This window comes from Uranotaenia lowii, chromosome 1 (assembly GCF_029784155.1).
Source record: "Uranotaenia lowii strain MFRU-FL chromosome 1, ASM2978415v1, whole genome shotgun sequence".
Classification (NCBI taxonomy): Eukaryota; Metazoa; Arthropoda; class Insecta; order Diptera; family Culicidae; genus Uranotaenia; species Uranotaenia lowii.
In genome coordinates, this window is record NC_073691.1 from 115,129,366 (window position 1) to 115,155,196 (window position 25,831).

The window sequence follows — 25,831 nt, forward strand, 5'->3', positions numbered from 1 at the left end:
TACTCCTGGAATTCGGTGTTGATGTACTCACCACCATTATCGCTTCTCAATCGGACGATTTTGGTTCCAAAACGAGTAGTGGCCATCGCAGCATATTTCCTGAACGCCTCAAAGACTTCGCTCTTCGCTTCGAGAATGTAGACGGCGGTAAAATGTGTGAAGTCATCGATGAAGCTCACGAAGATTTTCCCACCATTCCAAGATGCTGGCGAGAAAGCTCCACACACGTCTGTATGGATGAGCTCCAAGGGGCGTGAGGAGCGGGGCTTTGAGGACTCTTCGAACGGCAACTTAGCTTGCTTCCCCTTCATGCAGGGCTCGCAAATCTCGCTTCCAGATTCAGAGTCAGCGGCGACGTCCAAACCTTCGACCATCTCGTTTCGGATCAGTTTCTGGAGACCGGCTTTCCCGATGTGCCCGTACCGGCGATGCCACAACGACAGCTTTCCTTCGGTTTCTGCCGTCAGCGCCGAACCAAAACTCCGGATTCTCACATCCAGCTCGTACAAACGACCTCTTCTGGGGGCGACGCACACCACTCGCTTATTCTGGCGAATGTGCGCGTTCTTTTGGTTGAAAGTCACTTCCATTCCGCGTTCCGTAACCTGCTTCACGGAAAACAAATTGGTAAGAAGACCAGGCACGTACAGGACATCGTGGACAGTGCAGTTGATTTCCTTGCCGTCCACAAGGGCAGCCAATTTGACCTCGCCAGCGAAGTGACTCGTTAGCGACACACCTGATTTGGCCACGTTGATCACCACCGGGGATTTCAGTTGACGAACGTTCACTAAGTAGCTTTTGTCACCGACCATGTGCTCGGAAGCACCACTGTCAAGCACCCATCGAAATTTGCCTTCATCGCAGCTGCCAGCCGCCTGCGCCACCGTCACGAATGCGATGTCGTTTGATTCAGCAGCGTGTGCTCTCCCTTTCTTCTTCCTGGCAGTTGACTCGGAAGAATGGCACTTTCGGTTCTGTTCCTCTGGACAATCAGGTCGCTTGTGACCAGGTTTGCCACAGTTAAAGCACTTGACTGTGAATCGCCTGCTTTTTCCAGCAAACGCCGTTCCAGGTTCCGTTTTCACCGCACCATGTTGCCGTTTCACGTCCTCGTTCAGCAATCTCGATTTAACGAATTCCATCGAGCATTGCTCCCTCGGCAGCGTTTCTAAGACTGTGATAAGCTGCGTGTAGGATTTTGGCATCGATTGTAGCAAAAAGAACACCAGCACCGGCTCGTTGAATTTAATGTTAGCCGATTCCAGTTCACGGACCACCTTCTCGAACGACAAAATGTGCTCCTCCAAAGAAACTTTCTCGTCGTACTTCGCGCTGGCCAACCTTTGCAGCAAAAAGAAGACACCGGACACACCCTTTCGGTCGAAATTGTTCCTCAGGGCATCCCAAATGGCCTTCGGGGACGGCTTTCCACGGATGTATTCCAGCTGCGAGTGTTGAAAATATTTGTTGGCTTCCGGTGCCACGAAATAAAATTATCGAAACCTAAGTTAAAATTTTTCTAATGGCCACATTTTGTTTCACCCACCCAATCTCCCGACTATTCTGGTTATTTTTTTGTCAGAGTGTGGTTAAGTTCAAAATCGACTTACGGCTCGAGTCCAACTGGCACCTTCCTGGGAACCATGCATGGTCCCACTGTCTGCCTCGTAGTCGCCTCCGAAACGCTCGACGGCCTGGCCACGATGCAGCTGGTGTTGTTGTTCTGCTGCTGGCACCGATTGCGACGCACCGAATTGCCGTGCCGGCTGTTGTTGTTGTAGTTGTTTTTGTTCTGCTGCTGGTGCGCACCACATTTCCGTGTCGGATGTTGTTGATGAAATTGTTTTCTGCTGCGGGTGCAGCAATTCCCTCGCCGCCGGAGGTATGGCTGGTCTCGCACCAATGGCGCACCGATTTCCGAGTCGGTTGCTGCTGCTGGAGTCGTTATTTTTTTCTGCTGACAGGTGTGGCTGGTGTCGTCACGGGAGTCGCACAATCTCACACTTCGATGGCAATGCTTCGGGTTACTGGGGCTTCACAATTTTGTGCCCGCTCGTGAATAGTGAGCGCTGCAGAAAAAAGGAACCACACTCTCTTCCAATCTTGTAAAACTGACCCCGGAAATATCGATGACAGACCGGACCAGATTTTTCTTTTTTTTCAGTTTTTCGTGGACTGTGGGCTGTCGGGGTTTTTTTTTAATAAGTTCGATACAGTGGGCCAAATCTGGTCGAACAAGTTGGTTTATTTTTTGATTAGGGTTGGGTTTTTTGAATGTATTTTTGCTCAAATCACACCATAAATAAAGTTCTAAAAATCAACTGTAACACGAGTCTGCTATTTTGTGAATTAGCACCGACTTGCACTTCGCATCCTCCAACCGGCGCTGTTTGCGCAAAGCGTCCCTCTGCTCTTCTTCGGCTTCCTCGTCCGCCACCGGGTAGAAGTCCTCCTCTTCAAGACTCCTCTGGATGCAATGGAGCAAACCCAACTCTTCGAGGTATGAAGCTCCAGTTTGAAAAATTCTTCCCGTCGAACAGGTAAACGCGCTGGATTCCAATCGACTCCATTTGACGACCGATGTGAACAACTTTTCACTCAAACGAATTAAAGCCACGTGCGCGAAAACTTCACTTCTGTTACCAAGGCAACGACCACTGGACCCACAACCTGTAGAAAAACAGTGTGCTGTGGTTTTTTTTTTTTCAAGGGAGTTTAACAACCAGGGTCATTCTTCCCTATAACCCAGTGTGCTGTGGTTTGGTAAACAGACTTATTTGAACTGGTGGAGAATACAAACTGGTAGGCGGTTTTATAGATTATTTGAATTTTCATGGCTTGCCCAGTTTGGTTTTAATCTAATGGAAACTTATTCTAACGGCTAATTATAATTATCGCCTAGGGTTGTTCCTTAACAAAAATTACAGGTTTTTTTTTAAATTACAGGTGATTTATTTGAAAGGTTGGGGGGGGGGGGGGCATTTAAATTAATAAAGTATTAAATAAATAATTATTTTAAAGGTTGCAGTTTTCAGTGACACGTAATAATTAAAAAAAAAAATGTGAAATGGCGTATGTGAAACGTAAGCGAATTGCTTCAGTGTTTCTAGACATAAAGGGAGCTTTTGGTACAGTGTTATTAGAGGTTTTGCCAAACAAGTTGCACTCCTGGGGTCTGCTCTACAATTGAACAACATCTTGCACAGCTTGCTTTGTGAGGAACTTTTGAACTTTGCTCACGGAGATATTGCAGTTAGAAGAACCTCGCCTCCCGCAGGGTACATGTTTGAGTCCACTTTTGTACAACTTTTACGAAAGTGACATCGACAGCTCTCTCTCTGAAGGCTGCATACTAAGACAACTTGCAGATGACGGCGTGGTGTCGGTCACAGGATCTACTGAGTCTCATCTGCACAGACCAGACATGATACTTTAGACAGATAGTTTTTCTAGGCTTTGGGGCTTGGGATTGAGTTTTCTTCTCAGAGAACGGAGATGATTGTTTTCTCTAAGAAATATAGACCTGATCAACCTAAGCTTCAACTCCTAGGCAGAACGTACGTCTCGATGGTCGAGTGGTTAGCGTGGTAGCACGATGAACGCTGGTCCTATGATGGCATGGGTTCCATTCCCATCTCGGTACTGGGTGTTAAATGTTAATCTTAAGTTGTCCACGTCGTTTATTCAGTCTGTAAAGCCAAAAAAGGCTAAGACGGGGTATGTATTTAAAAAAAAAAGATCACTCAATCGAGGTGTTTCAAGTACCTTGGCACTTGTTGGCGAGTCCATCCAGAATCCATAGCGCTTGGAATCAGAGGGGTGCGAATGCCTTATAATGATAGTTTCGATAAAACGCGCCTCAAAGTTGTGAAGGTGCTCGATTTTTCATATATTTTTCAAAATCGATAAGTTTTAATTCAATCAAAAAAGTGTTTATTTGTTTGTCCTCAATAGGCTCAGCTGTCTTTAGATCTAGAGAGCTGAAATTTGGCTTCGATGCTCATTAGGACCAGGAATGATGAAAAATGTTTTCAGATTTGAACCCTTTTGAAGGGGGTACTTCATACAAGACTATAGGAAATGAGATACAAATTATTATAGTATTCTAAAAGTCGAGTGAAGGTTTGAAACTTATATGTAAAGATAGTTTAGAGTAACACATAGGTCTTTAAAATTATAAAAGCGTGTAGAATTAGATAAGCGTGTAGAAATTAATAAAAAAAAGAGAAAGAAAGAGAAAGCAAGGGGAGAGAAAAGGAAATCGGCAAAAGATAGGCATTCGGAAAAATAACGGATTAGAAGTAAGTCGTGTTTGATTCTACTGGTGTACTTTTAAAAGTGATTTCAGAAGTTGGATTAAAAGTGATTTTAATAGAGCAAAGATGGAGAAAACAAAGCGTGGCTACTACAAAGACAAATATTGTTTAAGCGATTTTGGCGTATTATACGTCGGATTGTGATGAAAATTTGCACATGAGTGTTTTGAGGGACGAGCAATCGATTCCAGGTATTAAATTTAGGATCAGGGGTCGTCCATACAACATAAAATCGATTTAAGCTATATTGACGTTATTATATATCGGATTGAGTTGAAAATTGACACACGGGCCTTTTGAAAGACGGGCAATCAATTTTGGGTATAAAATTTTGTGTGATGGGCCGGCAAAAGGGGTTGCACAAATACTGCTTTAGTTTTATTGACGACATTTTACATCGGAATGAGATGAAAATTGACACACAGAAGTTTTCAGGAACGAACAATCGATTTGACGACTTTATTATAAATGGGATTGAGATGAAAACTGGTACCTTTGGTTAATGTCAGGTTTCAAATTTTGGATCAAGGATCGGCCAAAGGGGTCGTCCATATAAACTTTTCACTGTTTTAGCGATATTGCCGTGATTATGTATCAGATGGAAATGAAATTTTGTACGTGGGAATTTTAAGGGGCGGGCAATTGAATTCAAGCATTCAATTTTGGTTCGGGGTTGGATATTGATTGTTCACTGATTTCGAGATAATGTCGTAATTATGCATCGGATTGAGATGAAACTGTGCGCATGGGGGTTTTGAGAGACAGGCAAATTATTAGTCACAGGTCGGCTCGTCCATATTGATTTTTCAATATTTTTCAATATTTACGTTGTAATGCATTGAATTGAGATTAAAATTTACCCACAGGGATTTAAGGAGATGAGCATTCGTTTTTAGGTATCAAATTTTGGGCAAAGAATTGGCAAAAGGGATGATCCATATTTGGGATGATAATACTTACTTTTTAATATTTTTTACGTTACTATGCATCTGCTTGTTATGCAATATTCAACGTCAGGATCTTATGGGTGGACAATCGATTTCAGGTATCAAGTCTACATGTCCATATAAACAGCTTATATAGTATTATACAACGAACCGCCGTTTTATCGATATTCTCGTGGAAATTTAATAACGGGATTCGAAAAGAAACCAAAGAAACTGTTATGTCATTTATGAAGTTGGGTTCTTACCCTATCAATAAGGATACTCTTAAAGGGAAGATATTTTTCTTCAGTGTAAGGAATATCGAGATTTTCTTTTATTCAAACAAAAACATCCAATCTGATCATTTAGACACGAATGCCACAAGGTGGTAAAGTGTCATAAATAAACCTTAAAAAAAAAATCCAATCTGATCACATTTTTACTGTTGTTAGCGAAACGAAGTTCGTACGGGATTAGGTAGTATCTTATAAAACTGTACCGAACAACTTATCCTTCAGTGATGGAATATGGTACAGTGAAATTTGCTTCTACACTTTGTTTTGAATTGTTTAACGGACAAATCAAGCATAAGTTTACTGTTTTTGGACGTAGCACTTGGCGTTGAGGACCAAAACTATGAAAAAAGGGTGCGAAATAAGAACAGTACCACTTGTATTTTTCAACAAAAACTAGTTTTTTTCTAAAAATTTACTGCGTGAGATTGAATAATAATGCTTCTACAAATTATTTGAATAGATAACTGCATTTTAAGGAATTTTCCTAGAATTTCAAAGGTTTTAAAAGAGGGTTTAAAGAGATGCTTTTCTAGAACTAAGAAATTTGATATTTGAGCTGTAATTCTTTACCAAACTTCTTACTTTCTTCATTGAAATGACGTGAAATGATAAAACAAACATTTTGGGTTTATTTTGAATCAGAAAAAACAGGTTGGAATTCAAAAACATATTTTTTTCCAGTAAACCGCAAGATGGCAACACTATCTTGCAGTTAAAACCAAATAAAGTCTTAATATTGGTTTTTCAGGTTTATTTAGGCCCATATTCATCATTTTGAGGTAGTTTTCCAACACAGTTTTGTTTAAGTTCACTGCAGAAAGCTTTTTCAGATTTGCAAAAAATCATCATGCATCAAGAATGTACAATCGCCAAAATTCCTGCTCATCTCAATTTCCGATTCAATTGCAAATCATATCAATAATACTGCTAGTCGTCTGGTCCAAAAAGCTCCATCGGAAAGTACAACATTATTCTGATTATCAGTTCAAGAAATCCACTTTTAGTGACTTTGATGCAATTCTGATTTTTTGATTTAGTGATCTTAGAATTTCCAACGCATTCACACTCTACCAAGTACCGTAGTTACTTGACTAAAATCATCCAGCACACCTGAATTGATCCCGGATATTCGAAAATGGGCATCAATTCGGTGACTTAAAACTAGAGAAATAGTGCTTGACTATTTAAAAATATTAGTATTTTTGAATTTGAAGCCTGTTTTTTTTTATTCAAATTCAGCCTCAAACCTATGTTTCATCATTTGGCATCATACTTATGAATGTTTATAAAGAAATCAAGCAGTTTGACAAAGTATTATAGCTCAAATAACAAAGTCCTTAACGCTAGAGGAGCATCTCTTAAAACCGCCTTTTAAAACCTTTGAAAACCTTCGGAATTCTAGAAAACTCCTTAAAATGCAGTTATCTATTCAAATAACTATCAGAAGCATTATTATTCACTTTTACACAGTAAATTTTTAGAAATAATATTGTTTTTGTTGAAGAACACAAGTGGTACTATTCTTTTTTCGCACTCTTTTTCACATTTTTGGTCCTTAACGCCAATTGCTACTTCAAAAAAAAACTTTTGCTTGATTTATCCGTTAAACAATTCAACACAAATTGTAGAGAAATTTTTGGCGATTTTCAATCATTCATTTTTTAACAAGCAAAAACATAGTGGTACTATTCTTATTTCGCTTACTGTAGCTTCTGTATCCAGTTAGCTGCAATACATCACCTCATCAAACTCGAGCAGGCAGGGATACTCCCTTTGAAAGATCGATTCAATCTACTATCTCTTCGGTTCCTCATCAGATGTGAGATGATGAACACGTTGATGCTGAAAAATTGTTCTTTACCGATGGATCCCTAATAGAGGAATCAACGGGATTTGAAGTGTTTGATGAAATATCTAGCGCCTCTTACAGCCTACAATCACCATGTAATGTGTAAATAGCGGAGTTAGCTGCTATGCATTGGGCTTTGGGTGCAATGGAAGACAACATTCACCAGCGTGAAATTCTACTCTACTTCTTGACTCGGAGAAACTCTATTGTCAACTGGCAGCGCAGATGGGACGAGGATGAGTTGGGTCGGTGGCTCCACTCGATTTCCACAGGGTAAGGCTCAAGCCCTGGCTCAATAGATTGGACCTGACTAGAGATTTTATTTATATATTTTTCCGTCACATGTCCAAACATTATTCCTTGAACGCGGAACTCTATCTTCTTCTTCTTCTTCTTCTTCTTTTACCAACATAGCCAAAACGTGTAAGCATCCTGGAAAATTAAAAGACTTGCGTCCTTCATTTTTCTTTTCAACGTTATCTCTGTTACATAAAACTTGCATTGCATAGATAACTACGGCCAGGCCAACCATGTGGTAATTACCGCAAAAGATTCTGGAGCAAGGGGAGGAACAAAGCGTGGAGTTCCCTACCAAACGCTTCATATGGATTACTTAAATACCTACAGCATAATTTGAAAATAGCTACACTAATCTAATGACAATGTGTATTAGGAAAATAACGTTTAATGTAATAGAAAAGGTTTGATCTCACCAAATAAGTCTTGGAAGTTTTCGTCAGAAAACTTTTCCTCTAGTCCGGAGCAGCTGACTTTAAAATTCCTTCCGAACTCCCCCAACCAGGATTCAGCATGCCGAAACAAAGTACGAACCACTCCGGAAACAACCACCAGTCACTTAATCTATCATTTTCCACTGTTTAATTTTAAAATTTCTAGTTTTATTGTAATTTAATCAAAAAAAATTTTGGACGAAAACAAAAACGCGTGAGATGCCAAAAAATCGTGGCTTACTCCTTCTATTCCTTGAACGCGGAACTCTATCGTATAAATATTACTAGCAGCAATTTGTGTGGCGGTGGCCAAGGTTACCACGACATCGAGTATATCGTTTGGTCATGTGAGGTCCACCTAGCTGCTAGAGCGAATTTAATAGACTCCCTTCGAGTCCAAGAAAAATCACCCTGCACTCCGGTTATTTTGTTTGTTTATTTAGTGTTCCGTCTCACGACATAACCTGGTGAACAGTATTCCTCCAATTCACTCGGTCCATAGCAACCGTTCTCCAAATTCTCGAGCATCCCACATACGCCAGATCACGCTCTACTTGGTCTGCACCCCTGCTCGTCTCGTTCCTACCGGATTGGCAGCCAACACCTGTTTTGCAGGCAGTCATCCGGCATTCTTGCAACATGTTCTGCCCAGCGTATCCGTCCAGCCTTCACCACCTTCTGGATACTGGGTTCGCCGTAGAGAGCTCGTGGATCATCCTTCGCCTCCACACGCCGTTTTCCTGCACGCCGCCAAAGATCATTCTTTACATTCGTCGTTGAATACTCCGAGTGTGCACAGGTCCTTCTCGAGCAATATCCACGTCTCGTGCCCGTGGAGGACAACCGGTCTAATGAGCTTTGTGTACAGGTTACACTTTGTGCGGGGGCTAAGTCTTCTCGACCGCAGTTGCTGGTGGAGTCCATAGGCACGATTTCCGCTGTGTCATTGTCGATCGTGACCTTGACATTACTGGACGAGCGTGCTCGGTCGATCTCGTCTTCGTTTTGGACGCATTAATCATCAACCCAATCCTTCTTGCTTCGCGTATCTCAAGCGGGAAAAAAACTTCTATAAAAATTAAGAATTTTTCCTTTTATCAAACTAAAGAAAGACATCGAAATCCGGATCAGAAGGTCCCGATTTGCGTTTGCGAGTCTCCAAAACATCTGGCTATTACGCCAGATCTCTCTACGAACTAAAATCCGAATCTTCAACTCAAACTCCTTATTGCTGCACGGGTGCGAAACTTGGTGCACATATGCGGTAACTGCAAGTATTTGTAAACCGCTGCCTGCGGAATATCATCCGCGCTTGGTGGCCTGGCAACTGGATCTCAAATGACGAATTACATCGCCGGTGTCATCAAAGGGCGCTAGAAATCGAGATTCGGGAACGTAAGTGGAGATGGATTGGGCACACGTTGCGAAAATATGAGAACGAGATTTCTAGAGAGGCTCTAGAATGGAATCCAGAAGGACATCGAAGAAGAGACAGGCCCAGAAACTCTTGGCGGCGAAGCCTAGCCGCCAAAATCCGAACTGTCGACGAAACCTTGACTGGGACCAAGTGAAGACGCTGGCTCCGGATCGTCAACAGTGGGGGTCTTTTACACGGCACTATGCTTGACTTGAGGATCGACGCAGGAACATTAAGTAAGTAAGTTTATTCAATGAAGGATTCAGATTTTGTCTAGATTTTTCTGTTTCAAAGATACAATGCTTTAAAAAAATAAATGTAATTAAGGTACACCGGGGTAAGTGTGGTCGGTGTTTCGTATAGTTCAACTTTAAAAAAAAATCGTTAATCGGCAGTGGATCAATATTGATAAAATTACGTTTAATGTGAGGCAGTTTACAAATGCTGAAGATCTGAGCTTGGTAGAAGCAAAGCGAGAAAAGTGATCACGTAAATTGTTATGGACTGCCTGGTGTCTTCACTTACCCCGCTTTATGGGGTAAGTGTGGACGGTAGATTTTCCCTTTGATTTCTCTGGAAATTTTCTACAAATTTGTATTTTCTTGATTGAATACTTTACTTTATTGCTCGAACCGAACAAAATTTTGAAATAAGTTCATCGTACTATTAGAAAGGCATCGTTCAATAATCATTGTGTGTAATTTTCTATTGCAGATCCGATTTTATCGAAAATATATACTAATTCCAAAACAAACAAGTACTTTACCCAACTTTTCATGATTCGAATGCTAAATAATATAGCTAAATTGTATTGGATGAAGGAAAGAAAATTGAAAAAATGTGTAAACATCAAGTCTATATAAAGCCGTCCACACTTACCCCAGGTAGGGTTTGAAGACAAAATTTTAGTTTTTTGTAAATCCGTACCCTGGGTTCCCATGGGTCACTATCATTGTCCTGAGAGGGTCGTTGCACACATTTTGTCAAGCATGGATCATAATATGATTCAAATTAGACACCTTTATTTTAGTTAAATTAGCGATAGGTTCAGTGGTGTCCCAATTTTTCGTGATCCATGCTGATTAGGGTAAATGGACCCGACCTTGGCACCTAAGGCGTGGTTTACCCTTTTTTTCGACATTCCAACCTTCCTGATGAGTGTACCATAGAACATCCTTTGAAGAATTTACTTGCTAACTTGCTTAGAGTTCAACAAAAATATGTGTTCTCTATGGAACTTTCATTAATGTGAGCAAAATGCATGCAAAGTACTCACTGCGGTGCTCCAATTACTTGGCCGCCGTACCAATTGTTTTCCGTTTCTATGATCCGATTCTTGGCCACCAGCAGAGTGCAATAGATCTTTACCAACAAGGCTCAATTGACAGTTAACAGAATCGTTGGCTATTCTGAATATGAGGCCACTGACAGAATGACGTCAGCTGGACGTAAAGCTCTATGCGACGATGGAACACCGGGCGCCACTCATACAACAAAAAGGCTTTTGAAAACATTGATGAACTTGGTTGGAAGGGAAGCACAAAATAAGCTTTCATTTCAAAAAGTCGGAAGTCCAGAAATTCCGCACATAGGGTTATTTTCACTACCAAACAACTGTCTTCATATTGTGGAGTTTGGCTCCATAAAGTAAGAAGTTGAAAAATTCCTTGAATGATATTTTAAAATTTTGCCCTTTTGAATTTGTTAGCTGAAACTATGAGCTTCTGGCAAGAGCCATCTCGAATGCCCGGGGCGTTGCGCAGTGGATTGATACGCCAAAAAGATGTTAGAATGTAAACCTTGCTAAAACCTTGCTTTTCTTGCTGCCAAGAAAATGACCATGCCAAAATAGGGCTCGATTACCCTACATGAATGGGAGTTGAAACACTTGGCCTCCCTTCCGTTGAACAATGGGAAAAATTTGTAGCCAAAATATCACAATTAGCCGTCCTAAAGTGATACTTTTCAATAGGGCATAATCTGTTTGGTTAGGTAGTTAGCTAGTTTAGTTTCATAGAATTAGGATGTAAGTTTCAAGAATTGCTAGGTTTGGTATAGGTGATGGTTTTCGCCTCCCCAATTTTTGTTTCGAATGGCCAAAGATTTCAAAGACGTATACTGCCTGAAAAGTCTTTATTGTTGCATAGTTCGTTCTATTCTTGAGTACGCTTCAGCTGTTTGGTGCCTTTTCTACCAGAATGGAGCTGAAAGAATCGAGGCTATCCAGCGGCGGTACGGTCTTGCGGTACGCTCTACGACACCTAAACTGACAAGATCCGTTTCGTTTACCAAGCTATGAAAACCGCTGCCGTCTCATAGGCTTAGATACGCTTCAAGTACGCCGAAATGCTACACGTGCTCTAGTTGTAGCGGACCTTCTAACATCTAGAATCGACTGCCCCGAACTGTTGGAGGCAATACCTCTCAGCGTACGACCACGAGGATTACGAAACCAGAACCTGCAGCTCTACGTTCCTATTCGCCTGAACAATTACGGGGCTAACAGCGCTTTCATCAGCATTCTAAAAACTTCTAATCGGTTTTCCGAAAATTTTGACTTTGACGTCTCAAGGAACGTATTTCGAAGAAAAATTCTAAGTGTATCAAGTATTGTGTAGTTTTATGTTGATATTAATTTTAATTTGTTAGTTATAGTGTAGTCATTAGGATTGTTCACGCAGCTTACAGTGTACCGCTAACAAAACCAATGTGTGATCTGGGGGAGGAAGACTGAATAAAAAAAGAAAAAAATCTTTCAAACGTCAAATTTCTCTCATCAATCTACCGACCAGTGCAAAGGTTCAAAATTTTACTTTCTTATTTAGTGATTTTCAATAAAACTTGTTTGATGCTGAAATGCACTTGTTTTGCATAAAACAATGATTCAATTAGGTTTTATTTTGCTATGGCAAATTCTTGCATGATCAGGCGTAGTGAGTCACTCAAATTTCGTTAAAGTTTTTAAGCTGATAAATAAAAATGGTTTGATTAATGGTTGTTCTAAAAATAGCTAAATCTAAATTAAACACCTAAATAACTGAGTTGCATGACTTGCTACACGAAACTGATCATCTAAAGTTAAAATTCGAATGATTACAAATCTTTTCAACAATTACTGGCTTTTTGCCGAGCAGTAAAAAAACGATACAGAAAACGATACAGCAAATTTCAGTCTTCCTCCCCCAGTGTGTGATATAAAGCAGTGATTTACGACGATATCAAAAGTGATACCTACAATAACAAAAGTCTGTCACGCGGAGTAGAAGAAACGTGGAACTGTTGTGTAGCAGCTTGAGAATAAGTCGAGTTCAGAATAAGTCCGAATTCAGTAAAAGTCGCGAGGTTCTTTCTTTTGTGAGGATAAGTTTGTATAGGGATTACCATAGAACGATTAGTAGCATCATTTAAAACACGAGCTAACTGCTATCATTATGTTACCTGTTACTTAGGTGCAGGCAAACCCAGAACCGGCGTGACTGATCCTTTACCAGCATTGAAATTGTAGCCAGTCGAATCCTACTCTCGATTGCGAATTACCATTATTCGCAGTGTTGAAAATATCACCCAGGAAGCAAAGTACCACCAAAATCAGACCTTTATCAGTTACAAATGGAATTTGCTCGATGCATACCTAACCTAAAATCGATATCATACTTAGCTCGCAAGCATTGCCCAGGAATTTCGAAGCCAGTTTATGCTACCGATTGACAGACTGTGGACACTAAAACGTAGGCTTAATTAACAATCATTCTATTGAACTAACAATTACAATAATGTTAAAATTTGGTGTTTCCATTTCGACGTCCGAACAAGGATCAACATGTGATCCGTTGATGTTTTAAACAATAAACAATGCTCTAGAAACTGTGCATTTGCGGTTTATGAATTTCGTTGGCTTATTCTTAAATCAAGCATTTTACAAGGACTAGAGGCTCATTGGGCGGGAATGCTGTTTTTGTTAAATATGATATTTCATTTTGTAATACACTTTCGACATTAAATTTTTTTATTTATTTACTTTTGGTAGATCTATATGAGGCACTTAGGATCAGAGGGGTGCAAGTGATTTTTTATCAAAACTGAGATAAACTGTTTTTTGGATATTTAAAGTATAGATTAACATTCTGTAGAAGACACAGGTCAAAAGAAAAATTATTTCAATATTTTTAAGCTATTTATAAAAAAAAACGTGTTAATGAAAATCCTGTTTCGTTTGGTGTCAGAAGGGTGCAAGTGACACCAAAGGATCAAACTTTAAGGATGAATTCGTTGGAACTTAAATATACATTTTGTCAGTTGCAAACAAGTAGTGGAAAAACAAACATGGAATCATCATCTAGCTCCGATTTATAAGAATTTTCTACTGGTTCTGACCAGGATAATCCAAAATCCCCAGATAGAGAAGCGATGGAAATAGATTCAGGTGAAACTTCGTCGGCATGAAAATCTCATTGTTATTTATACGAAAGATTCTAAAATGTTTTTTTTATGGATTAGCTTATACTAATAAGTATAAAAGGTAGACACGAATCGCACTTAACAATAATTTTTTGGCAAATATATCTAAGAAAAATCTCTCGGATGAAAGCTCAAAGGATTCAAATTTTCGACAGGCTCTGATCATGATGTCACATACTATACCACGGAACAAAATGAAACTTCGGAAAGTTCAGATGAGTGTTGTCGACAGATAGTTTACAAAAAAATAACATTAAGTCTTTTAAAGAATATTTACAAAATATTTTAGCAAAGGGGCCTGGTAGAATTAGACCAAAAAAGAAAGATTAAACATCTACGGTTCTTCTGGAGAATCAGAAGTTGCTGCTGCTGCAGTTGCTAACGAGAATGAGTTCACTTCTGGAAAGTCAACTGGCCATTCATCAAGACCCCAAAGAACGCCAAAGAAGTCAGGCAGTCTGGAAACTCATCTTGCGGAAAAAGCTACGAAACCAAGGGGAAGCGTACGTTGGTTCTACCGGAAAAAAGCGACCAGCTAAACAGTTGATTCCAATGAATAAACATATTGAGGTATTCTTGAGTATCCATTAAGGAAAAAGAGAGATTGGAAGTTTTCAACAATTTCTGGGAATTAGGATAGTGGAACTTACGAACCTCGTTCATTATGAGTTGCATGGAAATTTGTAGCCCGAAAACGCAGAAAATTAAATGTGTGAACAAAAACAAAACAGCTAGTATCATACAGAAAATACTCATTACAAATAGGTTCCAAAAGGATGCTATCATATTGTTTGGAGTCAGAGGGGTGCAACTGTCATTCTTGGGATCAGAAGGGTGCAAGTGAAAAATATCAAAAAAAAAGTAGTTTGCCGTTTTAACATAAAAAATCGCAATAACTTTAGTTGCTCTTTCAGAATCGTTCATTTTAGACCTCTTGAGACGCACTCCATCAAAAATTGAGTAGAAAAAGTGATTCAATAATTTTGATTTAGAAAAAAAACTTAGAGGCCCGTTTTCTCGAAATCATCATTTCGGCACTTGCACCCCTCTGATCCTAAGCGCTTCATATATGTTTCGGTTAGGATTGAAATTCATAAATTGGAGTATAAAATAGAAAGTATGATTTCGATAAGCAAGAATGAGTAGGTAGTTCAGATCATTCATTTCGGGCATTTAAAAACAGACACACGGTTTATTTGAATTGAACTCCTATCGTGTAGTTTGTTAGAGAAGTTGATCACAATTAGTGATGAGGTTTTAAAGAACAGCACTGTTATTTTCCTGTTCCGTTTATAATTTGACGATACCAATAAAGCTATTTAAGCTTACAGTTCATTGTTTGATGAGTTTAAAAGGAGATTTTCTAGATTCTGTTTTTATGATTTCCTAGTTGAGTTATCGAATAACCGTGTAGTCGCGTAGAATCAATCAATTTTTTTTTTTTTTTTAGGTTTTATTTTTGACACTTTACCAGCATTATGGCATTCGTGTCTAGCTAATTAATTTTTACAATGTTTCGTAGATTTTACATTTCTTTAAACATTTTAAGAGTGATTTTTCATGCAAGTCTTCGTTTTTTAAAATTTCATAAATTGTTCCATTTATGTTGTATTCATCTCGAGCTTCTTTGTACCCGTGGCAATCCGTCAAAATGTGCTGGACAGTAGTTCGTACACCGCAGAACTGGCATACTGGAGCAGGACTTCTTTCAAACAAGTAAGCGTGTGTCAGCCTAGTGTGCCCGATGCGTAATCTTGTGAGAACGCGCTGGTCGGAAGGACATTTTTGGTCTACGTATTTTGTTGGTGCATATTTATGTTGTCTTAGGAATGATTGGTTTAAACGCCATCGATGTTCCCAGGTCATCCATATGATAGCTTTTATGGATCGTACAGCGTCTTGAGCTGGAATTCTGGAGTCAACAGATGATGTGGAGCTGGTGCGTGCAATATTTGCACATTTGTCTGCTTCTTCATTTCCGGGTATTCCGGCATGACCAGGCACCCAAGTAAAAGTTATGTTTTTATCTATTAAAAGATTCTCCAGTGATTGGATCCACGGATGTTTCGAATTTCCTTTTAGAAGTGCATCTAAACAGCTGGCTGAGTCGGTTAAAATCAGAGTGTTTTAATTTCTGTTCGCTTCTTGAGCAGCAACGTTCAAAGCATACGCTTCAGCAGAGAAAATGCTGCATTCACCTGGTAGAGCACGGCTGATTTTCCTTGGCGATGCGTAAATTCCAGCTCCTGACTTATTGGCATGTTTGGAACCGTCCGTGTAAATATGATCGTGGCCTAAATATCTATTGGCTATGAATTCGTTGAACTTCGGGAGTACAACGGATCGATGACTACCTGCTTTGATGCCCTTTCGTAGAGTTTTGTCAATTTTCGGCATTTGATCGTGCCAAATCAATCAATTGAATATATCTTTTGCTTAGCAAATCTATGATTTTTTTTAAATCAAACTAGCAAGAATCCAAATTTATGGAAACGAGTAAGATTAGGTGACAGGTAGGGAAAATTCAGCTACGGTAAGATAGTGAACCCTTCTAACAACCATATCAAGGCGTTAGCATATTATATCATCTTATTTGATACCATACTGCTATTGCTCGGTTGAATTGAAGTTTGGGTTAACTCGAAGTTCATATGGGGCCCACCAACCGTCCTAGTCCGTCGAGCACTATCTTAACGTTTCCCTCAACTGGTGCTTCAGAACCCTCGAGCTCTGCTGCCGCTATCCTTTTCTAAGCTATACTACTCTCATTTAACATTTTCTTCTTCTGTCCCCCGTTCTGTTTTTCCTTTCCGAGTCAGCCAGGCGCTCATAAATCCATAAACAAAAAAAAATAGTTTTTGTAAATACCTAAACTCTTTTTTTCTTTATTTTTAACCCCCGTTTCTTTTCTTACCGGATTGTTTCGAATATAAGGATAGTTCAATGTAGAGTTTTTCGTCAAGAGCCAGCTAGTTTGCGAGAAATTTGCAATTGAAAAAGATGCACATCAACTCGACATCGTAGTTGAAAATGGAAAATTCCCCAAAAGTCGCTGTAAACATCCGTTATTGTCGGATTCGTATCTTTTTCATCGATTACAAGTGAATTGAACATTCTGTATTAAAAGTTTTTAAAAAAATAGTGCACAGTATTTGTTAAGGCCAATCCCTTGAAGTTGCTGGTTCGGTAAACCACGGAAGATCCCCGACGTTTGAAATTCAGACAATAATAAATTAACACGGCACTGTGAATCCGTGAATGAATTGACCATTCAACGGGGTCTTGAAATTTAAGAGTAGATCAAAGTAGAGTTCCAAAAGCTCCAGCATTTTGAATCATATTTCATTATCCTGTAACAGAATTGAATAAGGTACACCCGGGTAAGTGGGGACGGTGGCTATTTTTTTTATTGTGGCGTTTGAATAGCTCGGGTAGCTGACGCTTGAAATGAAAATTAGAATAGTTTGGAGAAGAAAATTTAAAGTTTAGAGTAGGCAGCGTAGAATAGACAGCGATCATGAGACGTTAGTTAGACCATCATGCACTGCATTATGATTATACTCACTTCGGCTGAATATGGACAGAATGCAGTTCAAAATAATAAACTAACCCCTCATAACACCAGTTGGAGGAAGGACAATGGAGGATTAGAGACTGGCCTCCACATACTCTCCAAAATTGAATAAGGTACACCGGGGTAAGTGGGGACGGTGTCTATTTAAACAATACTTTAACTATTTTTTCAAACTTTTAATGCAGAATGATAAATTCACTTGTAATCTATCCGATAACTGTAAAACGTATCTGTTTCCGAGAATAACGGATGTTTACGGTGACTTTTCGTTAATTTTCTATTTTTTACTACGATGTGGAGTTGATGTGCATCTTTTTCAATCGCGAATTTCTCGTAAACTAGCTGGCTTTTGACGAAAAACTCTACATTGAAACGATACTTGCATTAGAAACAATCAGTTAGGAAAAGAAACGACGATTAAAAATTAAGAAGAAAGAGTTTAATTTCAAAAATCTAAAATGTTGTCTCCAAACCCTACCTGGGGTAAGTGGAGACGGCTTTATACATACTTGATGTTTAGATATTTTTTCAATTTTCTCTCCTTCATTCAATATTATACATAGCTTTATTTAGTATTCGGATCATGAAAAGTTGGGAAAAGTACTGGAATAAGTATTTATTTTCGATAAAATTGGAACTCGTGTGTTGCAACATAACTGCTGATTTTTTAAAGTTGATTTATACGAAAAACCGTCCCCACTTACCCCGGTGTACCTTATAGATAATGAATTGACATTCTTCTATCACATTTCACAATGAGCAATGAATTTATGAATTGATCAAATTTACACGTTGTGTTAATCTTCGCTGATATGAAGAAGCTCAAGAAAAAAACGATACGTAAATGGGATTTTTTTTTTTTTGAATTTTCTGTCGTTCAACTTGTCATTTAGAAAATGACATTTTTATCGAGAGATGTCTTAATGAGTTCAATAGTCGATTTTTTTTCACTAGATTCATATTAAAATTCTATTTATTGGTCGATTTCTAAAATTTGGAAAAACAAACACAGAACAATAGCAATTTGGTTCAGATTGTTATAGAATTCTAGAATTATATCTTTTTTGATGTGCACACAAATTTTCATGAAACACGGATATCGAAGTCAACGGTCCAAACCGGATTACAATGAGTTCCGCTCAACAGATTCATGACATTTATTTTGGAAATAAAAAATGGAGCAGTATTGGGTGTTTTCTTTTTGTACTCTTGGGCTCGAACTTGCGGACATCGGCTCAGGAGACAACAGACTTGTCAACTGAACTATATCACAAGCCCAGTATTGGGTGTGCTCTAATGTAAACGCGGGTTATTGACATTCCATGGAAATTATTCTTGAAGCATTCATATCTTGAATTATTTGTGTTAAGTTTTCTTCTGCTCAATACCAAACTCAATGAGATAAAATCTTGTTATGAAAATATCGGGAACTGAAATAATTTAGCTATGAAGGTATAAATTTTTTATATAATTTAAGATATTGATATTAAACCTACGAGTACTAGATTAAAACTAGTTTTGAAAGAAAAAATATAATATCTCATCTTCATAATATCTCATCTTGATTTTTTTTCTCATCCGGATTTACCATATACTTGAATCCATATTTTGGAATTCAATATTAACTGAACAGAAAACGCATAGGCATTATCTCTGGTAAATAGTTATTAGTTAGTTATTTTTTAAATAGTTATTGTCGTATAAACTGTTGCTGACATGGATGTAAGGTATAATTGGCAATGCACTAAAACGCATAGGGATTATCTCAGGTAAATAGTTATTGTCGTATAAACTGTTGCTGACATGGATGTAATGCACTATAAATATACGCATAATCACTGCTTGGAAAGTCTGAAATTTTAACAATTGATTGAATGCCCATGAAATTCCATTTTTTCCGAATTCCATCGGTGTTCATATTTTGTGGCAGCAACAAATTCCTACTTACCATCAGATTCGCTATTCGTATTGCCTTGAGATAATTATTCAAAACAGTGTTCACTTTTTTTTCTTTCCAGAGAAATCAATATTCTCCTTGTCTGCTATACAAGTTATTCTTCTCGCAAAAATACCTTTGTGATTTTTTCATCTTCCAAATCAAAGTTCAAAACAAGTTTTAGGCACTTTGGTGATCTTCACAATCGATGCGAAAGCAAGACTAGCTAAATACGATTTTCATGTCGCTAAGGCAAGTATTTAGGTGCCTGAAATAACTTTTTCACGGAATATATTTAATTTTTTCAATAAAACCTGTTTGACATTTATCAACACTAAAGAATACTTATAATGGCAGGGGCACTTACAGCTGCCATAATCAATATTTGTAGTACTCGTTTTCACCACCAGGGATAGACAGTTTTGACGTGTGATCGGCGTGTTGAGTTCACACTCTTATTTATTTTTACACTCAGAAATGAAAATACCCGAGAAAAAAAAACGGAACATCGATTTGTATCGGTGTATATTTTTCAACCATCACGCTCAATTTTATTTAACCATTATTGGTTCGAAAATAACCATTTTATGGCTTTGGCCCGAAAACTCTGCACTCAGGCAAATTCTTATTATAATTTTCATAAGATACGTCTTATGAAGCCCTTTTTTGCGTCCAAACTAATTTTTCATAAGAGTCTTATGAAATTCTTTTAATTTTCATACGAAGTTCTTATGAAAAATAGAAGAAACGGCATTGAGGGAAAATAATGAACGCATCGATTCCATCAGTCATTTTTCAATCGTCAAACGAAGTTGTGGAATTATTAATGTTATTGTTCTAAATGGTAAGTTTGAAATGAAGTTTATTTTTAGTGATCGTTGAACATATTTGAAAACTTTAATTTGTTTTTTGTTTACTTTTCAGCACGTAGAACGGGAAAAAACCCAAAGTCAAAGGACCGTATGCGGCCGAACAAACCGGAACCGGTGGACCGAGTATTGATGTGCTGCAGATGGTGACCATAATGTATGTACCAAACAAATTAGCCGAACAATAAAATAAGTTTTTATCATCAATTGTTTTGAATTTTTTGCATCAAACGTGACATATCCTGTTTTTATAAGACCCTCTTATGAAAAGCAACAACCTCTCATTGAAGTAGGTGTTCATCTGCAGAATTCATTCGCGTCATAAGATAATCTTATGAATTTCATTGATTTTTCTTATGGCGCCACTTCATAAGAGAATCTTATGGAATGTATAATAGTATTTTTCTGAGTGTGGCAATATGGATATTTTTAAGAATTTTTCCTTCTCGAATTTTAACCATTTTTATAGTTCTCGCGAATAATTTGGTGTTTTATCGTAGCCATTTTGAAAAAAATCAATGTGCAGACGAACGCGTTCCATTAATACCGCGTAACTGAATCGTGTTTTCAATTTAATCGGTCCATGTTATTCTGGAACACATCAAATCCGTTGGTAAAAATAAAAGGTAAATAGTTGATTATCTGTTATTGCAGCACTTGTGCAGTGGAAAGGAGAGACCTTGACTACTTGAGGGTAGAAACTGGAATGACTTTATTTTGCGTAACCTGCTTGTTTATATATTGTCGCTGAATCCCCAAACCGGAGTTATCGTCAATGAGCGCTGGCGACATTTACTGGCGACACTCACTGGCGACAAGTTATTATCAGGACGTGTACAACTTCGGGTGTGTTCTTATACCAAAGATTTTTTATTTCAAAGGAAAGTGCTGCAAAAACAAAGGATTTTTTCCTTTGGTTTTGGTATAAATAAAAAATCCTTTGGTTCAAATGCATTTTCCTCTGTTTCAGAGATTTTTTCTTTTGAAAAATCTTAGATTGAAAATATTAATGCTTTGATACAAAAACCAGCTCATTTGATTTAAAGTTATTATATTTGCTCAAAGGTAATTTAGGTATAGATTTAAAAGCATTTATTCATTGAACCATTTTCCATTTATTCCAATTGGAAGATTTTTACCCTGTTGTTTCGAAGTTCCTATTAGGAGTTTGAATAATAAAAAATACAATTTTAGTTCTTAAATTCTATTTTATTCACAAACACATAAAACACTGGTTCACTATAACCGAGTAGGGTCCTTGATATCGTTGACAAAGTTTCGCATTCTCCGTGGGCCGGTCAATAAACTTCCGAAAGCCACTCCAGCTGCTGGCTGGTCCGACTGGTGATTGCCGTTGAAGATTGGGCCGAAAAAATACGACCGCGGGATTTGGGGAGGTGTTACTTTGCGCAGCTTTCTCCATGTTCGAGAGACTTGGAAATCTATCCGTCGGCCGTGGTCCTTTAACTATACAAGCGTTTTAGAAAACCTTGAATTCACTTAAATATTCAGTATTTATTAACTTACACTTGATTTTCAAAACGAGCGGCCGAACTTTATTCGATTTTTCGGTTTTCTGTTCTTCTTGCAAGTCAATGAAAAATATCTTCTAAGTTTGAAGTTTTTGTTTCAAAAAATTATTATTTTCAGTTTAAAATATTTTTCTTCGGTTGAAAGAAAATTTACTTTGTTTCTAAGAAAATATGCAATTGAACAAATTTCTTTTGAACCAAAGAATTTGTTTGAAATCAAAGTCCAAAGTTATTCAATTCAAAAAATGTATTCTTTCTTTCAAAAATTATTCTTTTCAATCAAAACTATATAATTCATTGATTCAAAGAAAACAGGAGCTGGATTCAAAAAAATGAATGTTTTGAATCAAAGTCAGATTTAATTCGTTCCAAAATTCAAGTTTAGTCTGCGTGAATACACGGAATCGTCCATCTTGTGACAGGCAATCGTAATCATAGGCATGTTAGGCGAACAATTCGCTGTTCAAAAGCGCTCCGTCTCCACCCCCCACCAATGAGAAACTTTTGGTACTCCTTGCCTACTGTTGCTCAATATGCAACCACCCGTAGCTGTATAGGCACGCTGGTTATTACTTTACAAAAGCGTTGCCAGTAATGATATTTCACAACGTCGCTAGTTGGCAAGGTTGCCGATCACCAGCGCGAAAACTTCGGATTTCAACTTCAATGACAATACACGAAAAACTCTTAGCGTTGCACTGCGTGTGTTGCTTTGATCGGAAAATGCCAACACTCCTCCTCAACACACGCTTTTCATGTCTCTGCATCGCACCGAACCATAATCGTCGCCTTGACTACGATGACCCTCTTCCGGTTTCGCTCGACGACCATCATCCGGCTCGCTCGACGACAACCTCTGTCCTACCCGACGCCCTTCTTGAGTTTCGATGGCGTTCCTCGTGGCTCGACACCCTTTCAAGCTTCGATCCGCGTCGCTCTACGCTTCTCCTGAGGCCTAACGCCTTCCAGTGGCTCCAGCCCAACGACCTCCACTTGGCGTTCCGGTCCGACGCCCTGCCATGGCACCGGCTTGACGACCTCCCGTGTTTCTCGGCTCGTAAGTCCTCCAGAGGTTCCAGATCCGACGATCACAACCTGGCTTCCAACTTAACGACCTTCCACGGTTCGGGCCCGCCAACCTTCCACGGCTTCCAGCACGACGACCCACAAGTGATTGCAGTCCGCTTCCAATGGCTCCTGCCAAACGACCTTCCAAAGCACCTGTCCGACGACCTCCCTCCCGTGTCTCTTGGCTTGTCGACCTCCAGCTAGGTTCCCGGTCCGACGACCTACCAGGCTCCTGGTCCGACAACCTCACACGGTTCTGGCTCGACGACGTTCCTCTGGATTCCCGGCGTTGGATCCTCCTCCCATTGGCTACCTCCTAGCTGGATACCACTACCGATTCCACTCTTCTCCTTTCCACGAGTGCTGGTTTTGAGGGTAGAAACTGGAATGACTTTATTTTGCGTAACCCGCTTGTTTATATACACGAAAAACTCTTAGCGTTGCACTGCGTGTGTTGCTTTGATCGGAAAATGCCAACATTATCTTCAAATAACAGTTCCAGCCTAACTAAACATTAGACTAGTTCACTTTTCGGCTTTTTTCGCTGATCACAACGCCACTTACAGGGCTTGATCCTCATTCATTTTCAAGAACTCTGGCCGAATTTGAGCTCATTTGAGTAAGTTTCCAGCGTGCGCTAGAAGTTTTATTGAAAAAAGTCAATTTTTCTAGAAAATTTTCTTAGATGTGTTCTAGCAAGCTGTTGTTAATATAAAATGATAATTTTATAGTGCTCGGTGATTGGTATGGCAAGCATTCGTGTAGACCTGTTTTAGATAATTGACTAAATCAAACCGAAAAAATTTAAAAATTCATAAACTACCAACTTTTACAGAAAATTTACTTACAAGTTGAGAGCTTAAAATCAGTAGTAAATAGAAAAAAAATATTTTCGATATAATTTTTTCATAAAAAGATAGCCTTATTTATAACCTTTAATTTGATGTATAACACTTAATAATCGCAATAGTACAAGCAAAGATATTCAAACATTCACATCACATTCTTTGAATCATAATGTTGTCTCCATTCAAGTTTTAGCATCATGCAACCTGCAAAACGTGGCATCAAGAGGACTTGCTTACAACTTGATCAAAGCGCGCGCTTTTTTTAACTCCTGGCCCCGTCATGGGGTACTTGATTGAATAAAATATACTTTCTTGTGCACAAGTTGGTGTGGAGCAAACTTGAATGAAAAATATTTTATCAAATCAAATTTGTTGCATAGATATTTGAATAACTTTGCTAGCACTCTTGCGATCATTAAGTGTTATACATCAAAAGAAAGGTTATAAATAAGGCTATCGTTTTCTGAAAAGTTTATTTCGAAAATATTTTTTTTCTATTTACTACTGATTTTAAGCTCTCAACTTGTAAGTAAATTTTCTGTAAAAGTTGGTAGTTTATGAATTTTTAAATTTTTTCGGTTTGATTTAGTCAATTATCTAAAACAGGTCTATACGAATGCTTGTCATACCAATCAGCGAGCACTATAAAATTATCATTTTATATTAACAACAGCTTGCTAGAACACATCTACGGAAATTTTCCAGAAAAATGGACTTTTTTCAATAACACTCCTAGCGCACGCTGGAAACTTACTCAAATGAGCTCAAATTTGGCCAGAGTACTTGAAAATGAATGAGGATCAAACCCTGTAAGTGGCGTTGTGATCAGCGAAAAAAGCCGAAAAGTGAACTAGTCTACTAAACATATTACAGGACACGGATGAGAAGACCCCGTTTGAAATTTATATGGAAACACCAAAATCACCATCAAGTTAAATGTTCCGCGGTTCGTCGTAATCAGCCACAACAAACGAAGCTGAAAACTATCTGGAAGCGGTCCTCACTCAATAATCCGGTAAGTTTTTGTTTTCCTTTGATAAAACCTTCCAAGCAAAAAAGTTTGGTTACTGAATTAAGTATTCTTGTTTCAGGGTTTTATCATTTCGGTGCGAAATGCGAGATACTATGACGACTGTTTTTTTCACCATCCGGAAAGAGCTGAAACCCAAGGTGGGTATATATTCAGGAGGTGTTACCGAATATCGAATTCCTAATTCAGCCATTTTGGCTATGTAGGCTATGCAACTATGCGGAACTCATGAAGTTTGTTTACCAACAAACCACAGAAAAGCTGAGCAAAAAATAAACAAACTCATTGAGAGCCCCGCTCACTCCTCGCCTACTTACTGTGATAGTCGGAGAACCTAGTGTATCTAGGGACCTTGCTGAAACCGACTGGACTACTTTTTTTTTCTTTTTTATAGGCGAGTTTAACCCGTTAAGGTCATTCTTCCTCGCCACTGGACTAATTGAAAAACATCACCCACCGGTCATAAATAAATTATTCCCAAGGCCATTTGCTGAAGCTTCGGATTTACAAAATGCCACCCATGCATATGGGATCACCACTTCCGGAGTTGTTCGGCTAAAAAATATTCAGTTAAAAAATAACCATTTTTTGCTTCTCCGCTCTTTCTGGTTAAGTTTGAAAAATAACCATATTTCTATTGGCATTTCCCGGGAAAAGGTCAAAAATGGTTATTTTTGAATCTTAAATGGTTCAATAGTGTCTAGCGTGATGTAATTTTTGAGGCGTGTAAATTTGAATTGAGAATTGATTGGAAAAATGCACGAAATCGGATGAGATAAACCGTCATGTAAAATACCCAACACGCTCATTTTCTTATAACCATTTATGGTTCTTAAATAACCATTTTATGATGTTTACTTCAAAATCGCCAATATGGTTATTTTTCAATAATTTTTCTAGCAAGAATTTTAACCATTTTGGTAGTTTTCGAGTATAAACCATAAAATGGTTGAATAATTTGATATCGCCATTTTGAAA

The 25,831-nt window shown here is 38.5% G+C and overlaps 1 protein-coding gene and 1 long non-coding RNA gene across 2 annotated transcripts in view; one reads left to right on the top strand and one right to left on the bottom strand.

The window, feature by feature from the left end:
- LOC129739104 (serine/threonine-protein kinase Warts-like) overlaps positions 1-19,880 on the bottom strand; it is a 68,899-nt gene extending 49,019 nt beyond the window's left edge. Inside the window, exon 1 of the mRNA XM_055730504.1 lies at positions 19,519-19,880. The gene's annotated coding sequence lies outside the window, so the exon portion shown is untranslated. The remainder of the gene's footprint in view (positions 1-19,518) is intronic.
- A 977-nt stretch (positions 19,881-20,857) lies between these two features.
- LOC129738910 (uncharacterized) lies at positions 20,858-25,574 on the top strand. The gene is made up of 4 exons (XR_008735677.1): positions 20,858-21,001; positions 24,697-24,838; positions 24,915-24,993; positions 25,248-25,574. It is a non-coding gene; the product is annotated as an uncharacterized LOC129738910 (long non-coding RNA).
- The last annotated feature ends 257 nt before the right edge of the window (positions 25,575-25,831 follow it).